The 23,253-nt window shown below is 34.4% G+C and overlaps 1 non-coding gene across 1 annotated transcript; it reads left to right on the top strand.

The window, feature by feature from the left end:
• Window positions 1-15,652: 15,652 nt before the first annotated feature.
• On the top strand, window positions 15,653-15,759 carry LOC111728138. The gene has a single exon (XR_002775526.1). It is a non-coding gene; the product is annotated as a U6 spliceosomal RNA (small nuclear RNA).
• Window positions 15,760-23,253: the final 7,494 nt, after the last annotated feature.

The following is a 23,253-nucleotide window of genomic DNA, read 5'->3' as shown; positions in this document are numbered from 1 at the left end:
AAAACAACAGCAATTAAAAATTTACCATTTCTACCTGTGAAAGGTATAGCATTAAAAGAATCTTGTCTCTTTGACCCTTCTCCAATTCTATTACAAATTCAAATGTGTAAGTCAAAATACAGTGCTTTCTGTTCCCTCCAAAAAGCCAGGACATCTCTATTCACCTCTCAGGATAACTGGGACAAAGATCGGCCTGATGTATAGATGGAAAGAATAATTTATTTATTTAATGTACATGACGCAAGCAGGAAGTCTACTAAATCTAAGATAAAAAAGTGTTTTGTGCTATTTTAAAAACAACCTACTTAGTAATAAAACTTCTGGTATTGAAAAACAAAACATAGGCAATCATGCAAAAGTGGCAAATGCAGTAACACAGAATACCATTTGCGTCGTGGTCTTTCAGGAGAGGCCTATCAGAGCAGCTGTCTTCACCACAGTGCTGCTCAGAGGGTGCGTGCTAAGGACAACTAAAGGTTTAGTTCAAAGGTGCTTCTAGATTTTACACATAACAGCCCCCAAACACATTCTAACTAAGCACTTCAACTGGGAAGACTAGACAGACAACTTTGTCACTTAGCAAATTATCCAAGTAAATTTTTTTCTTCAGTATGGAGGAATTACCTCAACAATATTTCACATGAGGCTATGATTGCATGCTGCAATTGAAAAAAAGTGAGCACTCTGGCTTTGCTCTGGATTCCTGGGATGGTAGGCCAGGGCTTTTCTTTGAGGTTAGGACATTTATGTATCTTTACACATTGTCTGTAAATTGATTGCATTAAAGAAAATTGTTTGTTACCAAAGTTGTGATTTTATTTTATTTATTTATTTTTTAATTAAATCATAGCTGTGTACAACAATGCATTTATGGGGTATGATGTCCTGGTTTTACATACAATTTGAAAGACAATGAACTGGTTAATACTGCCTTCACCGCATTTTCTTAATTACTGTGTTAAGACGTTTATGCTCTGGGGTAACACGTCCAGTGTACTAAGTGTAGAGTATAAACATCACAAAGTTGTGATTTTAAACATGCCTTGCTTCTTTTAGCACTAATTATTTCTTAAATTTTCATCTAAATGAAGTATCCAGAATTCTACTTCAATTTGTTTTATTTTATTTTTTTTGTTTTGTTTGCTTACTTTTCAATAAACAAGATTTCGGAATAAACTCTCTACACGACTATATAGCTAAAGCATACCTAAACGGAAAGATGGAAAATGATCATCAAGACCTCACTGAGAAATTTCCTAAGACTGATGGACATGAAAGAGGTTTCAACCAAGGCAACATCAGTTTGACACATTCACCTGGTATTAATGGGCCAGCTAAGAGTCAGATTTTCCTTTTTCCAATAATAATTATGCTTCCCTTATTGAAATTCTTAAAAAGATGGCGTATTTGCAAGACAAAAACAAAAATGCAAAAAAAAAAAAAAACACAATCAAAAAAGACACAATAAACTATTCTTCCTCATGATTTTCTAAAATGGTGTGGTGAATTCAGGAGAGAAAATAGATATTAACACTTAGGTAATAAATATTTTAGGAAGACATTACTGGAAAAGATATAATGTGAAAGAAGTATTTAATATTTTATTTTTCTACCGTGAATTCAGACATATGTTGGGAATAGCCTAGGTCAATTAATTATTCTATGAAGCCCCTTTATTTCGGTGTACAAGAAGCTTTGAAATCATTTAAAAATATTTCCTATTTTCGAATAGTGGAACAATGAAAGCCATACTTTAGTCACCGAATATATGAATGTCCATAAACACGTTCTTTTATAAAAAAAAAAAAGTATTATAACATTTTAAAACGATGTACAGAAATGATGTCTGATTAACAACATTTAACATGTGTAGAATATTTCAAGGTCAATCCTTTAAAAAATGTATATTTATACAATTGGCACATTATCCATTATCCACTTTCTTATTATAGAATGAGAAAAATGCAATAGCATTTTAGATATTTCAATCTATTCTTTTTCTAGGAAGTCGGTTTTAGCAAAATGATATTCAGAAGTTTTTGTATAAATTTCACCTATTATCCTTGATTTTTAAGTAAACATGCTTCCTGTTTAAAAAAAAAAGAGAGAGAGAAAGAAAAGAAGAAAAAAATATATATGACCTAATAAAAAATATGCACTCAAAATGCACTTATTTAAATAGACTCAATATAAGATCCTGAAATAGAATTTTATTTTCTTTATGGGAATAAAATAAAGTTTTTCCTTTAATAGACTGTGTATCCCAAGATGATTTTAAAGGATGTTCACTTAGAAAAGCTAGCTGCTATTCCATATGAATTTTCAAAGCTTGCCAAAGCTTTGGAAGGAATGATGAAAATTACTATAGCACGACCTTCAGGTTTTCTTTGTTTCATAAAGGGCTAAGATAGCGTTTTTGTCATTTTTCTTTCAGCTCTGGTCTTTCATCATAAATATCAAAGCATGCAATTATGCCTTCTCAGATCTTCCCATGTTCTGCTTCTTTTTCTATCCATGGTGATGATATTTTCTCTCTTTCTCACAAGACTTTTTATTTTGTGTTTTGAAACTCTCAAAAGAATTTCATAATTTGTGGAATAAAATAAATACAGTGACTATAAATAAATACAGTGACTAGTAGACTCAGAGAATATTTTTAAAACGATAATGATATTTTTATCAAAGGCAACGTCATGCAACACCAGATGCTGAGTGATTTCTCTGCTAGGCTGAGTGTCCCGGGACCATATGTCTATGAGAATGATTTGACCTATAGGTGGGGTCGTAATATTAATGTTAATTATGAGAACTAGCCTCACCTTGACCCTATGAAATCTATATTCTTCTTACTTTAGTTTTTCTTCCTACATTAAATCTGCTTTCAGAAGGAGTATTATCAGTCTACCTTAAAACGTGTTACAAATATTTTACCCTAGATCTACGGTTCCTGAATGTTTATTTTTATGATTAAATTGGAAATATCCTAAATAAGTCAATATAATAAATTGACAATATTTTTATTTTATTCTAGACCATAAATTAACACAGCATTCAAAATAGATTTGGGCAGCAGACATAATCATAGTTTTGTACACAGTATGTCCTCTCTCTTATGCTTTGGACAAAATCCTAAAACATTATAAGCCAGTTAAATATATGTACTAAAATCCATTTTCTACATTCATTTGTTTCCATTCCTATTTCAGAGATTACATTTATATAAAGATAATTCAGTCCTCATTGGAATGGAAATCATACTTATGCATCTGATTATTCACCTAAAGTAGGAATTACAGTGTAGCTGAGCTCTAGAATAAGCCAGACCTGCTTGAAATTCCTGTTTCTTCTCTAAGAAAAGAATGACTTTTGCCAAGTTATTCAATCTTTCTAAACTTTAGTTTCATACCTATAAAATGGACACAATAAGAATGAAGACCTCAGAAATAAATTGAATTAAATGAAAAAATCCATGTGAAGAGTTTGGCCCAGTGTCAAGCAATGAAGTTAAATTCATTATTAGTTATTATTTCATTGGTTTTGATGTTTTGCCATGTGCCGCTTAAGACAATTTTGACAGCTAACTGTGCAAAACAGATGCCTTTTACGACAAAGAAGGATGACCCTCAGACCTTTACGGAGTATGAAAAGCTGGTTTTTGAAAAATAAACTGTCCTGCTTTGATCTATGATAGGGAAATTCCACAAATAAGATGAGGGAAAATGAAGCATAGAAAAACAAGAGAAAGGCATGTCTGAAAACAGAATAGCTAAAGACTGAAAAAGAAAATGGGGAAGCGGGCTGAGCTCGGTGAAAACTAGACAACATTCAAACACGTACAGCGAGGAAAGCGTCACAGGGTGTTGGAGTTGGAGCAGAGCTGAAGAAGAAATGTTAGAGTCAGGTTTTTTTAATCGTGACTACCAACCATCTGGCATCACTGAATTAAAGCAATTCAAATGCTACATTTCATTGCTTAAGGTGGTCAAAGACATGATTAGTTGAGAAAAATAATCAGTTTTGGGATTTGGGTCTGCGTTCAAATGTGTTCTTCCCCTGACCACCTGGGTCTGTTTCAACAAGTTAATAACTCCTTTGACCTCGTGGCATCCTAAAACTGAAGGTATCTAGAGTCCAGGTGGGGAGTGAGAGCCATTTGTTGTGGTTGTCATTGTTGTTTAGCAGGTCTAGGCCGGGTTTGAACCTGTCACCCTTGGTGTATGTGGCTGGAGCCCTGCCGACTGAGTTACGGGCACTGCTCAAGTGAGCCATTTCAAGGAAAGGTATTGCAAGGACTGCAAGGACAGAGCTGTTCGTGGGAGCACATTGTACCAGGGAGTAACTTGAGACCACACACGTGCCCAGCACAGGGGGACACTGAAACGTAAGAGCTGACACCTACATCTTTAGTATTACACAGCATCGCAAGCACCTGGTTTTATGTTTACCTCTTAAAAGCAGGTGTTTGTACAGGAAGATAACACCCAGATATAGGTGGGTATATAGACAAACATATCATTTTTATATATTTAAAAAAAGGTTTATTAGATTACATGGCAAAATATTGATAGTATTTAAGCCTGAGGATCGGACAAGAAAGAAAAGGAGAAAGTCAACAGAAAAATTTCACATCTTTTTCCTAAAAATACTTCTACATTTTAGCTTTTCATTTACCCAATGAATAAAGCACTGTAACTGTACTGCTGTCGGTATTTACAAGTACATTGACATTACGTATAGATAAATATACTGTCTCTATGTCTCTATCGATGTTACAATCTTTGACAAAGCTGGCATTTCATTTAAATATCAGTACTTAAAGGCTGCTAAATATTTCCAACTAAATCAGATAATTAAATCAAAATTACCAATAACACAGACAAAGATTCATATGATTGGTAAAGCTGAAAAGTATTAACCTACTTAGAAGTCAATCTGCCAATATGTACCAAATTTTAAAAAGGGCATGCCATTTTTTTCAGCAATTTCACTTATAGAAATTTATCCCATGGAAATAAGTCATACAGTACACTGTACATATAATAATGTACTGTGACATTTTCCCTAATTTGGAGAAAACTTAGATTTTCTTTAGTCAAGGATTATGTATAAATTATTCACATACAATACAACTAAATGCTTTGTGGTAATTAAGAGTAATGTGATGGTTCTCTAGTCATTAAAATAGAAATATGCCCATAATAATTTTGGTGTCAAAAAGTCGGGTTACCAAATGAAATTTAAGGTATAAAGTTATTTGTCATTATGTTTGCATTTTGGACACATAAATGAATAATAGTGTCCAAACCATTCATTGTGATTTTCCCTGGTGTGTAAATCTACTTTGTTCTTTTACAATTTACTACACTTTGGAGGGATATTTTTAATGAAGACATATTATTTTATAACTTTAAAACAATAAAAATAAGCTCATTTGGAAGAAAAGAAAATGAAGCAATATATTTCCTTCTTGGAAATGTATAAAGCAATAGAGAAAGCAAGCCTCTGAGACAAACGTCCATTGTGTGACCAAAGAGCGGGTGACACTGTTACAGGCAAGCAGGGATGTGAAGAACGGCGGAGATCAGGAACCCAGGGAAACCCCAAGGAGGGAGAAAAGCCAGTCTCACGATACGGAAATAGTCCAGAGTTTAGCGAGTCCAGAGTTAAGCACTAAGATAAATGAGTGTCAAGACTGTTCTAAAACTAGTACCTCAGTCAACAAGGGAAATGGTAGATAGGTCATAATGCCAGCAAAAAAAACCAAAAAAAACCTATAAACTAGGTCCAGATAAGCAGAGTTTCTCTCCATTTGGGATGAGGGAGATTATGGAGGTGGCGGCACTAATAGTGGCATCTAGTAGTTGGCAGCAGAGAGGTTGGCAAGGAGATACTTAGATTCCAGGTAGGAATAACAATAACCTGGAGTCTGAGGGCACAAGATAAGAAGAAAAAAAAAAGAACAAAAATAAATTTATTTATGTTTCTAAGAGCAAAGTGGGAGGAGTATTAGTTTGATTTTATAATAATTTTATTTTGAAGTTTATTTTTAGTGCATTTATTTAAGCAAGTATACCTCATTGACTTTCACTTACAGAAAATGGTGAAGGAAATTTTTAAAAGTCCTTACACTTGAAAATACTTAGAAATTATGATGAAAACACAGAAAAGAAGTATTTTTAAATACACTTCTGGAGGCACACTTAAAAAAAAAAACGAAAGAAAGTAAGAAAGAGAAAGAAAAATGTCTGGGTCCAGCAAAGTAGAGAATGAAAAACAAAGTAAATTGTGAGTGAGAGCTCAAACTACGCCCGTGCAGTGGGTTTTTGGCCATACCTGGGAATATAAAGTCTTAGTTTTCCAGGAAAACATGAAGAACAGAATAGAATATGCAGGGCTCACAGATGGTGAGGAGTTAAAACTATGACTTCATTCATAAGTCAGAATCCTAGAGGACTGACTATACTTTAATTAGAGTGACATCAGAGTGGCATAGGGAGGTGTATTTGCTGACCAAGTAAGAAAATAAGAAAACACAGCTTTCAGTCAGCTCAGTCATAAGGTCAAACAAACAAACAAAAAACAAAAACTTTGCCTTTCTCTACTCCCAATCTCTCCCATAAATCTCCCAGAAAATCCCAAAGCCCAGATTGTTCTCCTCAGAGGTTTGGGATTTAAATGATTCTATCTGAATGGACTGAAAAACCTCATAAGGAAAAATTAACTTAAAGTGGGTTTTTTAACTTTTTTCCTAGACCAGAATGAAGTCAATTCCCTCTGAAGAAGCATCCCTTCCACTCAGACCTCGGAATTACCACAGATGGAGGTCAGGCAAAAATAAGCTCAGAAACACAATTAGAAAACACAAAGAAATAAATTCATCATGATAATGAAACAAAAAAGAACAAAATTACGCCCTCAAAACCTACCCATACTGGAATTTTCATGTGTAGAATTTAAGATAAGTATGTTTAAAAACTTTATATAAATTCAAGTAAAATAAAATTACAACCATGTTATAAAAGACTGTAAAAATAAAGAAGATGTTGAAAAGGACTCGGCAGGTCTTACCAGTAATTAACAAGAGCACAATTGACATTGTACATAATGGAGGGGTCCAACGGTCTATCAGAAAACTGTCATCCTTAGAAAGGAGAATTGGGAACCGGAAGATAGCTTAATGAAACTGTTCAGCCAGATAAGAGATGAGTGATGTGGGGGAAACATCAGGGGCTGTGAATGGAAATGAAGAACGGGGTGGAAATGGCAAGTTACTAACGAGAGCCCCAGAAGAAGAGAATAGGCAGAACATGAGAAAAGCAATATTCAGATGACAGAGGTTTCCAAATTTTATAAAACACAAACCCTCAAATGTATAAGTCATGAGAAAATTCCAGTTAGAATAAACAAGTATAACTTCACATCTAGACAAATCATGCAGACCAACAGTGACCAAGAAAACAATAGGAAGGTCTTCAAGCTCATTATTTTCAAAAACAATATAAGAATAAAACTTTTTAAAAAGTGATAATTACCCTGTTCTGGCTCCCCTTTGCCCTCTCCATAAGAAATTTGTTCTCAGAAAGAATCTGATAAAGAATAAGAGAGAGAGAGGGAGAGAGAGAAAAATATTTTTAATAATTTGGAATTTATCCTTCAAGATATTTGTATTCACAGGTGGGGTAAGAAAGCAAGAGATACAGAAGCAAGTACCTAACTGTCATATATAAATAAATAAATGTACATCATTTTCAAAGAATTTTTTTCCTGTTTTCTGAATTAATTCTTTTCCCATAATTGATCTGAAATTTCTTTATTCTGATGGCAATAGAAAACATACTTGAATTTGTATTTTACCAATATCAAGAATTAAGTTGTATCTGTAAACCTCAGCATTTACCCAGATCAAAATTATATCCCTCCCCCAGCCCTCATATGTCTTCTTAAGATTTAAGACAAAATAGTTTCTAGAACTGAATGCAAGGATGCCTACATGTTGGACCTAATGAACCCTGTTTTCAAAGACAGAAACAGTCACCCACATTGTCTACTATGTGCCAGGCACCCTGCTAAGTGGCTTACATGGACTGATGCATTTAATCCCCATAACACCTCAGTGAAGCAGATACCATTCTTTACCCCATATCGCATATATAATGACTAAGGCTTAATTAAATATTTATCCAAGACATGCAACTATGACATAAAGGATTCACATCCAGAGTGTCTTAGTTTTAAAAGACACATAATCAACCATTCCACTTTATGGGTATAATAACTTGTCATTATCTGTATTTAACTGATAGAGTTTTTCCTCCCATTTTTAACTCAAATGGTATTTTCTTCTACAATCCATGTACACACATCTAATTTTATTTGTAAATATTCACACATTCTAATAATGAGAGAGAAGTTTATTCTCAAATGTGCCTTGATTTGATTATCTATCAATTGTACCTATACATGAAATCTGATGATGATTCACTTTTACTAGTAAATAAGCAACAACAGCAGCTCGAAATGTCAATCATTGTGTCAGATGTATAAAAGAATCTATGGGAGGGAAGGGCTCTCTAAACACATTCCATTAGGAAGTTCAAAATGAACTCCTACCCTTGAAGGATACAGAAAAGCAATTCACACTTGAGTTCTGGGATTCAGAGTTCACAATGTGCATTTATTCTCATAATATGTGAAAGAAAATGTGACCAGGTAGAGTACCCAAATGCATATCTCTACAAACCGTGCACTATCTTTACAAAACAGGTATATAAGCGATTAATCCTCCTAAATGATGATAGTCAAAATTATTCTCACTTGAAAATTGAATTTCATGTGGGTGTTCCACCTCTGACATTTTTAATTGCTATCGAATCTATTCTGACAAAGAACTGCAATGTGTTTATCATGAACTGAGCTGTCACTAGAATGTTAATGCTCTGACTACCTCTTAAGTTAAATTTCAGGAAACATATATTTTTCTCACAAATTGTTCTGTAATCCTTGTAAAGCAAAAACTAAAGACTTCTAGAGGACACAATCGTATTGACATCTTTTTAAAATAATGATTCTTAAATCTCAGCATTCCTTCATGTAATGTAATAAAATAAAATACAGAATAAAAACAATGATGGTTTAATCTAGAGAAGTTCTAGATTTCTAAAATAAGGCATCATTAGATAATCCAGCATAAAAGTTTCATTGTGTATTGATAACGTGATAGTTCATCATATTATGGGCAAATGACCAACGAAAATAAAATATCTGCGTAAATTTAAGACCAGGTTTTGTTTTAAATATGGAATAGAAATGTCCATAGAAAATGATCACTCAATTGGTAGAAAACCATAAGTTACAAAAGTCTAAATAACATAGTCTTCATTAGAAATTATACTTCTCACTGTCTGGGTGAAGGGTACACTTACAACTTTGACTTAATTTGTACAAAAATACAGTGTGTAAACAAAACACATATACCCGCTAACATTCTAAAATAAAAATAATTGTTGTAAAATATTTTAAATATAGATAGAAATTTTAAGTTATAAACATTTATTTAGTTTTTTTAATATTCAATGTATGGTTAAAAATTCTAGAAATTGACTTATCTATACAAAAAACATGAATTTTTATATTTTTGTGTCATAAAAATTGATACTATTAGTTATATTACAATTAAAGAAACATAATTGATAGTTCATACATTCACATAAAAAATTTGCTTCTATGAATATGAATCCTACTATGTAGCCATAGTAATTCACAAAAAGAGTTAAAATGTCAAATCTGAGCCCTTGAAAACAGCATTTAAAGTGAATTTGGCTTTCTGTCCATAAAGTCTCTCAGATCTCTAATCTGGTACCAAATGTTTAGTTCAATATTTCATTACTTTCTTATTGAAAAATCAAAGTATTTGACTGTGAATGGTACCTATGGTTTTAGTTCAAGTCACATGTCATATGTTTTGATGTGTTTGAATTGTAGTTTTGATGCTACTCTATTTAAGAATTGTTTAGGGGGATATTTTAAGTACCCAAGAAAATACTATGGTTTATTTGTTTACTTATACTTTTGATTATTTTTATTATTTGTTAACAATTTCCAGGTTTTGGTCATAAATGCAATATTAATCCTTAAACAGAAAATATATTATCTTTAGTTAGGGTAGAGACTACAACAAATTTTTAGTGAATACTGTTAGTTATGTCATTTGAATTCTATTTTTCATGTACTTGATTTGTAATGTCCCAAAAAAGTTTAAGTAGACTAATGTAGATTTCCTACTTCATTTCTTGAAGGCATTATGTTCCATATTTTTATGCTAGTTTATTTGAGAACTACATGACTTTTGTCTCACTTAATGCTTTAAGTTTTTAAGTCATTTTTTTTTTTTTTTTGAGACAGAGTCTCACTTTGTCACCAGTAGTAGAGTACTGGGGCATCATAGCTCACAGCAACCTCAAACTCTTGGGCTCCAGTGATCCTCTTGCCTCAGTTTTTCATTTTTAGTAGAGACTGGGTCTCACTCTTGCTCAATGTGATCTTGAACTCCTGAGCTCAAGAAATCCACCCACCTTGGCCTCCCAGAATGCTAGTATTACAGGCGTGAGCCACCGTGCCCAGCCTGAAATCAGTCTTGTCTGCTATCAAAGCGACATTCCTACCATCTTATCAGTTATATGTGCTTCATATATTTATGTTCATTTTTATTCAAAATCCTTAGGTGCATATATTTTATTTTGGTTTTTACCCAAATAGTTTTAAATTAATTAAATAATTGCATTTATCACATTTTTATTTATGCTCTTACCAAAGAAGTGTGATTGTAAATGTCAGATTATTAGGCATTATATTTTTATGCTTTCTTATTATGTGCCATGTTTTCTATAGAAACATTTACTGACTTAAATTTTCTTCTGACTTTTTCATGCTTTATCCCTCACTCTCTTATTCTGAAATGAAATTTTTATTTTACTTGCTTATATTTGAAATAATTTGATATGTTGTAGCATTCCTTTGTGGAATATACAGTACATCACATGGGCACTTGATTTTATAATAGGAGGTAGTAGTCACCTAGATTTCATTGCCCATATAATGATTTCAACACCTTCTCCATTAGTCTATCCCATGATAGGGATAGAGTTCCTATTCGGCACCAAATCTTGATCGAGTTGAATATTTTACTGGGGAGAATTTGTCAAAAAACAGCTCATGAGTGCTACATTTTCTGAATATTTTTGTATTTTCAGCTGAATATGGTCTTTATAGATGGATAACATTTGGCAAAATATAGAATTCATGGGGTACTTTCCTGAACACTCTATAGATCAGCATCATCCAATAGAAAGAACTTCCTGATCTAAACCTGCAAAATTCAATGGAGTAGCCACTAGTTTTGTAATTTTTTTGGTTTTGTGTTTGTTTGGTTCATGAATTTTGAAGCTCAATTATTATATGTGTATGTAATTAGTGTTGTGATAGTTTGTGATGAATTGCCACAGACACACAGAGGAATAATGTTCAACCTTAAAGGTAAGGACATCCTGCCATTTGCAAAAACGTAAATAAACATGAAGTGAAATAAACTCTGTATAGAAAGACAATGATTTCACTTATTTGTGGTGTCAAAAAGTCAAACTCACAGGCAGAAACAGATAGTACAAGAGTTGTTCCCAGAGGTTAGGAGTTGAAGGAAATGGGGAGGTAGTCAAGAGGTACAAATGTTCAGTCTTAAGGTGTATAAGTTCTAGAAATTCAAAGTACTGCATGGCGACTATACTTAATACTATTATATTATATCCTTGAAATTTGCTAACAGAATAGATCTTAAGTGTTACTGCCAAACATAGGTATATACACACAAATGGTCACTACATGAGGTAATGGATACGTAGTAGAACCTCCACGGTTGACCACCTCCCTTCATTGACCACCTCTTTAAGTTGACCTAATTTTCATAGACCTGGCATATACCACATGTACACATCACTACAGTAGGTCCAGTTCCTTACGTTTACCACCTTCATGTGTTGACCAGTTTATTACAGTCTCTTGGGTGGTCAACTTATAGAGGTTAAACTGGACAGTTAACTTGTTTGTAAAAATCATTTCATGAAGTATACTTATATGAAAACATGATGTTTATACCTTAAATACATGCAATTTTTATTTGTCAATCATACATCAATAAAGCTGGAGAAAAATAAACAAAAATAAACTCTATGCTTTATGTATGTAAAGCATAGAGTGCTTGCTGAGTTCCAGATAAATATTTCCTTTTATTTCTTATGTATTTTGTAGTTTATGTTACATTGATTTCTATGCTCATTTATATATAATTATTCCAGATTTTGTCTTATTATAATTTTAAAAATTCTGAATACATTGCTTAGGCCTTCTTTATTATTCTTGATTTCCAAGATATATCTTATATTCTTAGTCAGGGAGGTGTTTTTTTTTTTTTCCACCACCACTAAAAGGATAGCTTTGGCCATTTTTATTGATGAAAATTTTCATCAAAATTGCTTTAAACTTTAAATTGTTTTAAAGAATAAATATTATCATACATTTATTTTTATTATTAGCATTGTAATTATTTTTATCAGAAAACATTTTAAAATCATAGAATTACATTTCTCAATATAACACCAAGCAGCTGGTTTAACTTAATTTTCAACTTTTAAATCTCTTCCTCAAAATTGCCACACAGAGACAATCACATCAAAATTGCCACATTAATCAGATTTACTGTGCTGATTAATTATGTGCCACATAATCCCCTTTTTTAATTTAAAATTGCTTCTGTGATTCGCCATTTTAAAGATCCTGCCATTTTACCCTGCCCTGGAAAAATTCTGTAGGTAGATGACAAGTGTTGCTGCATTTACTTGTAAGAAAATCATTTTCTCCCAGATGCCTACTGAAGTCAAGCAAAAGACTAAACATAAGTTTTGGGAAATCACTTTCCAAAAACTGAACATATTCTGTCATAAAAGAGAGCTCTTAATGAAGATCACTTAGTAATGAGTATCACAATGGAGTTAGGATGAAATTGAGATTGTAAATGTGCTCCTAGAACGAAATGATCAGAAGATGTGAGCTCAGCTTACAGGCATTAAGGTACCTGCTGTGGCTCTGCCTGAAGTCAAGAGGCTGATGGATGAGTTTGCCTCTTCAGGTCTTAGGGGCCTTGAAGTCACTTAGATGGATGACTGCTTAAGGAGAACAACATAACATTTTTGTACAAGACAAGAAATCTAGCTCGGTGCCCATAGACTGTGATGCTTGCCTCAACTCAATATTCAGATCATGACTATTTAATTTATCTGTCAATGCCCAGTTCCTGATTTGCATTTCACCCATTTGGCATCTCTATGCAGGCAGTATAGACAGTCTAGAGGTTTTGTTTTCAAAGCATTGGAGAAGGAATGTTCTGAGAATTTAGAAAACATTATTTTTTCTGGTCCTTCCGTTATTTCATTGAGGTTTTTTTTTTTTAATTAATGCCGCTAGAAATCAAATATGGTAACATGGGAAATAAAACCTATAAATATTTCAATAACTTGGAAGTCTTAAAGTGGTTTAAATTATGATAGGGAATTGAAGTGGTCACCACCACATCAAACAAAAGAGAATAAAGAAAAAGATAATTTTAAAGCAGGCATAATACTAATACAAAAGAGTGAATTATTAAATTTTGTTTACTAAATGGAATACCATCTGTAACTAAACTGAATATGAGGCCATATTCTTATAAGTTCTTAAAAATATTATGCTCCTCCTAAGTTATAAAAACTATGCTCAAATCATTCTTTTTATTTATTTATTTATTTGTTTGTTTGTTTTTGGGACACAGTCTCACTCTGTTTTCCCAAACTGGAGTGCTGTGGTGTCAGCCTAACTAACTTATAGCAACCCCAAACTTCTGGGCTCATGCAATCCTCCTACCTCAGCTTCTTGAGTAGCTAGGGCTATAGGACTATAGGCCCTATCACAACACCAGGCTAATTTTTCTTTCTTTCTTTATTTTTTTTTTTTTGCAGTTTTTGGCTGGGGCTGGGTTTGAACCTGCCATCTCCGGTATATGGGGCTGGTGCCATACTCTTTTGAGCCACAGGCGCCACACCAATTTTTCTATTTTTCGTAAAAATGGAGTCTGGTTTCAAACCGCTAAGCTCAAGTGATATTCTTGCCTCAGTCTCCCAGAGTGCTAGGATTGCAGGCATCAGCCACTACATCCACCCTTCATTCATTTATTTTAATATTGTATCAAACATTGTTTGGCAAAGGCCCTGGATATGTAAAAACAATGTTTGTTTTCATTTTATTTTAATAATCTGTGTTTAAGACAAAATATTGTTAGCTTATTCCCTATTAATGTCATAAATGTCTGAAGCTTTGGGAATACTGAGAATTGGTGTACAAAATGACAGGATCATAACTTGTGATAAAAGTAATGTGTTTGTCTGCTCAGGCTGGATGACAAAATGTCTTAGACCAGGTGGTTTAACCAACTGAACTTATTACTACAGTTCTGAATGCTGACCTATCATAAGATCAGGGTGCTGGCAAGGTAAGTTTTATTCTGAAGCATCTTTTCTTGGCTTGAAGAGTACCACCTTCTCACTGTGGACTCACTTGACCTCTTCTAGATGCACATGCTTTGAGGGAGAGCAAGCTCTATTGGTGTTTCTTCGAAGAAGGACACTAATCCCACCAGACCAGGGCCCTGCCCTCGTGCCTACATGGAATCCTAATTACCTCCTCAAACTCCATCTCAGAATACCATCATATTGAAAATTAGGGCTTCAACTAATGAATTTGGAGGTGATACAAGCATTCAGTCTGTAACATCTGAAAAGTGATTGTCTAAAACATTCCAAACATACAACTTTGTAATAAATGACATATTATTTTATTAATTACTTAGGATACAAAGATTTTGTACATAGTACAGACATGAACTTGAACAGTTCTAGCCCTGTGGGAGATTTCAATCTACTGCAGAAGGCAAACAAGTTTCAATCCAACTTTCCTATAACTTGAATGATATAATGAATTGAATGATATAAAAGAAAAACACACTAAATATTATAACAGCAGTGGAATGATGGTGCTGCCTGAGAAAGTCAGGAAGTATTCACTGCTGGTCACCTCTGCTGGGCTCTGAAGATCAACTGGACATGCTTAATACTCTTAGGTGGAAGGATAGCCTAAGTGATGAAGATTAAATCAGGTTTAAATAAGCAAAAAACACTGCATATTAATTTTTTTTTAGTACTACTTGTCACTTTTGGGGGGGGCGGGGCTGGGTTTGAACTCACCACCTCTGGCATATGGGGCTGGTGCCCTACCCTTTTGAGCCACAGGTGCTGCCCTACTTGCTACTTTTGCTGGTCTATAGTTAATCCCCCAACATCCTTATCAGTAGGCAGCGATGGTGAGGTTGTGGTTAATCGGAAAAGTGAACATTTTATTATTAGTTTTGCTTTTACTCCCTCTACATATTTGATGCTGTTTTATCATTATTCTCACTGCAGCAGGTGCTAATCTGTGGGTAGAGTAAGATCGTATATAAGCTATATGACATGTAGCTCTGTGTGTGTGTGTCCCGCATCAATGGCACACAAAAGGGACCTTATGAAGTGCTGAAGTGCTCGCTTCGGCAGCACATATACTAAAATTAGAACGATACAGAGAAGATTAGCATGGCCCCTGTGCAAGGATGACACGCAAATTCATGAAGCATCCCATATTTTTTAGTATTAATGTACACTGCTATGATTTGAGAAAAAAAAAAAAAGTGCTGAAAAAGCATTACACTGAGACTGTGCCTATTGATCTAAAACAATAAAGCCCAAATTTGAAATTCTACAATCAGTGCTATCCTAGTTTAAGAAGATAATGCATTCTTTAAAATCCCACTTACTCCTTTTGTGTAGGTGTACAGCAAGAACACTTCCATACTATCCACTGTCTTAGCAAACTTTAAGTGTACAGTATAGTATTGGTTATATTATAATTTCCAAACTCAAGAATTATCTCTCTTGACTGACCATGATGTATTCTGTGTATTTTAGCTTTTCCCTCTTTTCTAAAAATAAATCTATTATTGTAAAACTATATAGTATTTAGAGAATAAAGCCAATAAAGAGAAAAAAATTAAATGCCACTAATTCCACTCAGTCATCACAGTGTATTCTCTCTGTTACTTACTATGGATATATGTAATGTTTAAGACACCAAATATGTAGTTTGGTTATCATATCTGACTATATATTAACAGTTTTTCATGTCAATATTATTCTCCATTATGGCAAGGCACCTAAGTTTACTTGATTAATAATGTACTAGTTAGATGCTTGAGTTATTTCTATTTTTCCAAACAACACTGTGATGAAGACTTTTGTAATTATCTTTCTCACCTCATTGCTTCACTTCATAAATCAGATTTCTGCAAGTGAAATTACTAGGCAAATAGGTAAGCTCTTTTCAAAAGACTTTAAACTAGTTCACAATTGCCCTCTAAAAAGGTGTTACAGGTGTGCACCATCAACACAGCATGCCAGTGCCTACGTCCATGAGCCTTCTCTGGGTAATAGCTTCTCATAGATGGAGTCTGTCCATTGAAAGAGACAGAAACCAGGTCTTAAATCTGCTGACTCAAGGAGTGGTTGAACCCAGTTTAATTTGTTTTGTTTTCCCTGAATCTGTCCATGCTTTTCAAAAGCCAAAACACTTATTTAACCTATAAAACTCAGTAAGCAAATCAAAATTATTACTTATTTACTATATAGAAACAGATGCAAATGATATTATGATAAAGGAACATTTGTAAAATTACAAGTATAAAACATGAATTCTTATAAATCATGGCAAACTCCTTTTCATTTTATTATGAAATATCACTTTTTCTAATAAGAAAGTGCTGCCTTCTACTATAATCTTGTCAGAACAAATCGCTGCTCTGGTTGAGAGCTGCATAAAAGCTGTGATTCACGTTCAGAAGAGCCCCTGGGATGGCAGACAAAGCATTCTGTGGTATTGGGAAGCCCTACTCTGAATTTCATTTGACTTCCCCGCCATCAGTTGAAATCACTTTATCTGTAGAAATTAATAAAAGAAAAATAATAGTTTATTAATAAATGTCCATCTGCCTCCTATTATCATTGTCAGAGTTTAACCACCTACTACTTCAATCAGCCTTTAAATTTGCTTTTTAAAAACATCTGGAAAAAAAATGTTAGTATCTTCTGTAGGACAAAGGACAGTGTCTTCAACATGTGAAGCCCTGTGACGATTCTTTCAGGATGGGTTTAATACGATCTGGGGTGGTCAATTAAATAAGCCCTTCCATCGTTCTGGCTGAATAATGATTTGATTTTCCAAGTCTACTAATCCATTATTTTAATTAGCATTAAATTCATAAAAAAAAATCTAAATAGGTTTTAAAAGATCTTAAAACCCTGAAATAAATACCACAAATACAATTATCAGAAGGAAAGACAATAATAGCTCTCATTTGGGTAATAAAGTAGAAGTGCTTTCATGGAAAATAATTAGAGCAATAAGCACCCACTTTAGACATATTTGGAAGTGTTCAAATGCCGCTTAAATTATTGCCACCATTAGGACGAAACTTGGAACCTATGACAGGACAGACATTTACTGATTTATTTATTCAGTCAATGGACTGAGTTCACACACAAGGAGCAATCTAGTGTAATTTAGAAAACACCAAAAGGCAAGGATCTCAAAGCCAAAAGAAAAGCTCAATGCCTATCCGTATTTTGGGAGAATTGTCCAGGGGAAAATACTTGAATCCAATGAACTTCCTCTGATGTTATAAAACGAGGCACCACAGCAAAATGGTGAGACCATTTATTTATATATTTAACAATATACTACTTTAGCTATAATCCAGAGTTTTCCCTGGAAAATGTGGTATATTATTCCATATGAGTATGACTATAAATAATATATCTAGACAGACAATAGAGAACTCAGAGAGGGAAGGAAATTTGGAGATAGAAGCATGTGCAGCCCTGGGGCAATGATAGTTATGTGAATAACGATATTAATACTTTCTAAGATGTTTTCACGTTTTCTGTCTCTTTCGGCTTTTGGCTCACATATATTCCCCATTTAAATATACATAGAGAGTGTTTTTACTTTACCCTGATGATTCTCTATTATGAATAATGCTGTAATAGCCATTATTTTAGCTAAACCTCTAGACACATTTTAACAGTTTCTTCTACATGAAATAAATTCTCAAATGACTCAGGTGCGTAAATGCATTCGTGCAAGAATGGAATAGGCAGTTGAGCTTGTAGGAAGAAGACGCTTGTGTCTCACTTTGTCTATTTAATAGGGATTCCTCAGAAATCAGGAAGTTGCTAAGGAAAGGAACTAACTGTTAAAACAACTCTATCAGATGGTCATATGGCTGTGCAGAATGGACAGACTCCTGATGAGGTCACTGGGCTGGACACCCCTGTGGAGCAGGTTCATGGGGAGTGCTCTCAGCAGTGACCTCTGTGAGGGAATGAGGGAAACAGGGTTGGACAGGGCAGGAGGTGAACCTCAGCCTATGGCATAAGGAGCTCTGGAGATGGTGGGGTGCTTCGAAGCTGTCTGGAACTGAGGTAATGTAGCTCAGCCTTTGTACCCCTGCATTGACCAGTCAGAGGATGGGCCATAACCTGGGGCAACTTGGCTCCATTCTGCTTATGGGACCAGCTGATGTTCTGGGTAGTTGGGGAAATGATCACCTCAGTCCTCTAAGGGAGATCTTGACGGCACTCAGCGTGTACTGTAAATACCCTGCAGGAATTAGTGCTCACATCCAGGCACAATCTTTGTAGAGGGTACATTTTCCGCACATTTCTAGATGGTAAGTCCTTATACGATCATTGCTTGCGATCATCTTCTTCCCTCTCATTGACCATCTCCTCACCTCTGAGCATATATTGTTGAGGATTCCAACATCTGAAGAGCCTTTCTTCTAAGTTTGGTGTTCTTTGATGTAAATAATGTTACATTAACCCCTGAGCATTATACTTACATAGGTGATTCATTCTTAAGTATCATTTTTTAATTCTAAATCACCTGTAGACACATCAAAAAAAAAAAAAAAAAGAAATGAGATTAATTGTACATTTTGATGTGAATGATTATTACTTATTTTTCTAGCAGTCTCAGTGCCAGGGTTCTGTTTGAGCCATTCAGACAGATGCTTGTTCACAGCCTTGAGTTTCTGAAATGGCAATAATAAAAATTAGACAATATTGGAAAGTGTAACTCTCTTAAATTTGCTCAGTCTGTAAAAAAACAGTAACACTCGTGAATACAATGCCATTTTCTTGATATTCCTGAAAGTAAATCATATAAAATCCCGTAATGCTTCAAAAGGAAAATAAAAGAGTATCAAGGAATTGCTAAAAATAAATACCAACTCATATAAGTATTTAAGTAATTATTCCACAAATCTCTTCAAACATCTATTAAAAGGAGTTCTAAATTGTGAGGTTATTAGTACATAATGCATTGTTTTTAATATCAACCTTCTTTCGGTAGACATGTCATATTATGGCATGCTAATTTGTATAACAGGAGAAAAATATCATATTACATTCATGACTTTGAACTGTACATATAAATATTAATGAAGAGTCTCTTTGTTTTCTTCCATTCAGAGAAAACCAATATTTACTTTAATGCTACTTACTTAAAAAACAAAAGATCATCATGTCACCCTCATCAACCAAAACATTTATTAAGCACACGCAGACAGTGCTTTTCTTTGAGAAAATCATCTAACACAGGGTTCAAATTTTCTCACAGTGGTAGTATATGATGTGGAAAAATAATAAAAGGACAACCTACCATGAACTTGACAGGTACCCTGTTGTTTAGGCACCTTCACGTAATTGGACTATCCGTACGTCTGAGTCTGGGCCAGGGCCTGTTTCATTATCATATTCTCAGCCAATGATTACTATGTTTACTTTCTTAATTGAATTTTTGAAAAGCATCGGCTAAGAAATTAATATTCTCTTAAAATAGAATAGTGAGACGGAGATTAGCTGGCATCCGATGACGTCATCCTGACGCCTTGCTCCTGACACAGTCTGACTTGATGGGGATCTCTAATCCATCAAACATACCACTTTCTCTTTATCTCACAATTCCCACCAGGTGTCTACCCTTCTTAACTAACATACACGTGTATTTCACAATCTATCATTATCTTTACTCCTGCGCCCCAATACTCTCACTTTTCTTGCTTTTTATTACCATTATTTTCAGTGGAGAAAAGTCAAATCTAGGATGATTCTCATCAGCCATCTTCTTGCTAATATCACCAGATTTGGTGAAAAAAATCACACACCCAACTCACTAGCTGCTCTCTCATTTCAAAAATCTCATTCCACCAATGAGCATTCAGTACCATCTGCCCTACTTACAATTTTTCCCAAAACCTCATATTCTCAGACTGCATCTTCCTCTCTTCTTAAATGACATACTTTCAGCTGATGATCAATTCTAATATTATTCTGCATTGAGAAATTAGTGATCACCAGATGTAAATGCCCTCATCTTCTTCTCACCACCAAATTTGGAAATCTACTTCCATTTCCATTCATTTGTCTGCTCCTTTCCTATTATGTGCAGATTTCATTCCCTTCTCTTGTTCTCCCAAGTGTGTTTTAAGGACTTATTACTATTCTACTTAAGGATTTGTTCTCCTGAAGCCATGGCTTCTGAATAGCAATCTCTTATTTTCTTACGGCTAATACTCATTGTTCTTATAAGCATATAGGTAACCCATAATGAACCACGTTCATTAATAAAACAGCAAGAACACCTTCCCTTTCTCACTAATATCATTTTAAATTCCACTTTATTTTTTCAGTTCTCTGTCTAGACGTTTCTCAGTGTTGTCTTGATTCTCTGAATGTGTTTCCTCCACTCCTACTGACTCTGATAAGCTCCAACCTGGTTTCAACCATCTCCATGGTATTGAACTGTTTTTCCAAAATATCAATCACCTCTTTGTTGCCAAATAGAAAAGGATGCTTTAACTTACTAAATCTTTCATTAAGTTACATGTTAACTATTATCTTCACCTAATATGCTTGATGCTACATTTTCCTGTTGGTTCTCTTTTTTTATTTTCCTGTATCTTATTCTGGTTTCTGTTTCTCTATCAGCCCACAAATTAGTGATATTCCCCATGGATATGGCCCCAGGTCCTCTTTGTTTGATTCCTGTACTCTCTTCCAGATCATATCATCTAATTTCATAGTGCTAAAAGCTACTACCACATGGTGACAGTTCATAAATTTATATTTCTACTCATAATCTTTCTTCTGAACTTCAAATTACTATATTAATGTATTCTAACTTTATAGTTAACATTTCTCATTATATATCTCACATATACATCAACGCCAGCCTGTCCAAATGTAATAATTGATTCAGAACCCTGTCCATAATGAACCCACCTAGAGATCTCCCTCCATCTTAGAAAATAATGAACATTATCCTCTGTCCAGTTGTTAGAATCAGAAACCTACCTATTATGTTTTCTTTTAATTCACATAACCAATCCCAGAAAATTTCTTTCATTCTGCCTTCTAAATAGGCCTTACATCATTGGAGTCTGCCTCTGTCCTATTCTACTAAATATACAATTGTCCCCTCCTGCCAAGATTAATCTTTTTGTTGTGTACATGGTATCATAATACTCTCCCATACAATAATTTCCCATTGTACTTATAATAAAATTCTAACTTTTTTCTTGGTTCTCTTCAAAAATATGCATGCATTCTGCAGGAATTCCTGTCTCAAATGGCCTTCATGAACCACCTGCATCTGTATTTCCACCCTCCTCCCTGGGCTCGCTCTGCTCCCACCACACTGTCTTTCACTCATTCCCTCAGCCCTCTTTTCCATCTGTGGTCTTCTCAAACTGCTCTAAGAACATTTCCACACAGTCAGCCCAATCTTTGCATAGTTTGCTCTATTTTCTACCTCATGTTACTGTTTAAATGATATCTCCTTATGTGCCCTAGTTAAAATATGTTCCCACAACTGATTATCTATCTCAAAAAACTGTTTCATTCAACAGTATATCAAATTTGTAATTTGTGTTATGTTTACTTGCTTTGTTCATTTTATTCCTTTTTACCATTTCATTAGCCTGTAAATACTATGAATGTCACAATAATGTCTTTTTTTTCAACACAGTAAACCAATCCCCCTAGTTTCTTACCTTATATATAATAGGCACTTAATATTTATTCAATATTATAGACTACATACCTGCAGTCCCCAACCTACCAGCCCTTGACCACCTGTTAGGAACCAAGCTGCACTGCAAGAAGCGAGTGGCCAGAAATAAAAATGAACCAGGAGGAATCACGTTACCAGACCTCAGACTATACTATAAATCCATAGTGATCAAACCAGCAGTACTGGCATAAAAATAGAGAGGTAGAAGTATGGAACAGAATAGAGAGCCAACAGATGAATCCAGCTACCTACCATTACCTGATCTTTGACAAGCCAATTAAAAACATTGAATGGGGAAAAGATTCCCTATTTAATAAATGGTGCTGGGCTAACTGGTTGGTGACCTGTAGAAGACTGAAACTAGACCCACACCTTTCACCATTAACTAGGATAGAATCTTACTAGATTAAAGATTTAAACTTAAGATGTGAAACTATAAAAATACTAGAACAAAGTGTAGGGAAAACACTTGAAGAAATAGTCCTGGTGGAAAATTTTATGAGGCGGACACCCCGGGCAATTAAAGCAACATAATAAATACTGGGACCTGAGCAAACTAAAAAGCATCTGCACAGCCAAGAACACAGTAAATAAAGAGGGTAGACAGCCTTCAGAAATACTTGGGACCTGAGCAAACTAAAAAGCATCTGCACAGCCAAGAACACAGTAAATAAAGAGGGTAGACAGCCTTCAGAATGGGAGAAGATATTTGCTGGTTATGTCTCAGACAAAGGATTAATAACCAGAATCAATAGAGAGCTCAAATGCATTAGCAAGAATAAAACAAGTGATCCCATCTCAGGGTGGGCAAGGGACTTGAAAAGAAATTTCTCTAAAGAAGATAGGCTCACGGCCTACAGATATATGAAACAATGCTCACCATCCTTAATCATCAGAGAAATGCAAATCAAAACTACTTTGAGATATCACCTAACTCCAGTAAGATTAGCCCAT

This window comes from Otolemur garnettii, unplaced genomic scaffold (genome assembly GCF_000181295.1).
Source record: "Otolemur garnettii isolate 467f Iridium unplaced genomic scaffold, OtoGar3 scaffold00004, whole genome shotgun sequence".
NCBI lineage: Eukaryota > Metazoa > Chordata > Mammalia > Primates > Galagidae > Otolemur > Otolemur garnettii.
This window is presented reverse-complemented; position numbering and strand designations above follow the sequence as displayed.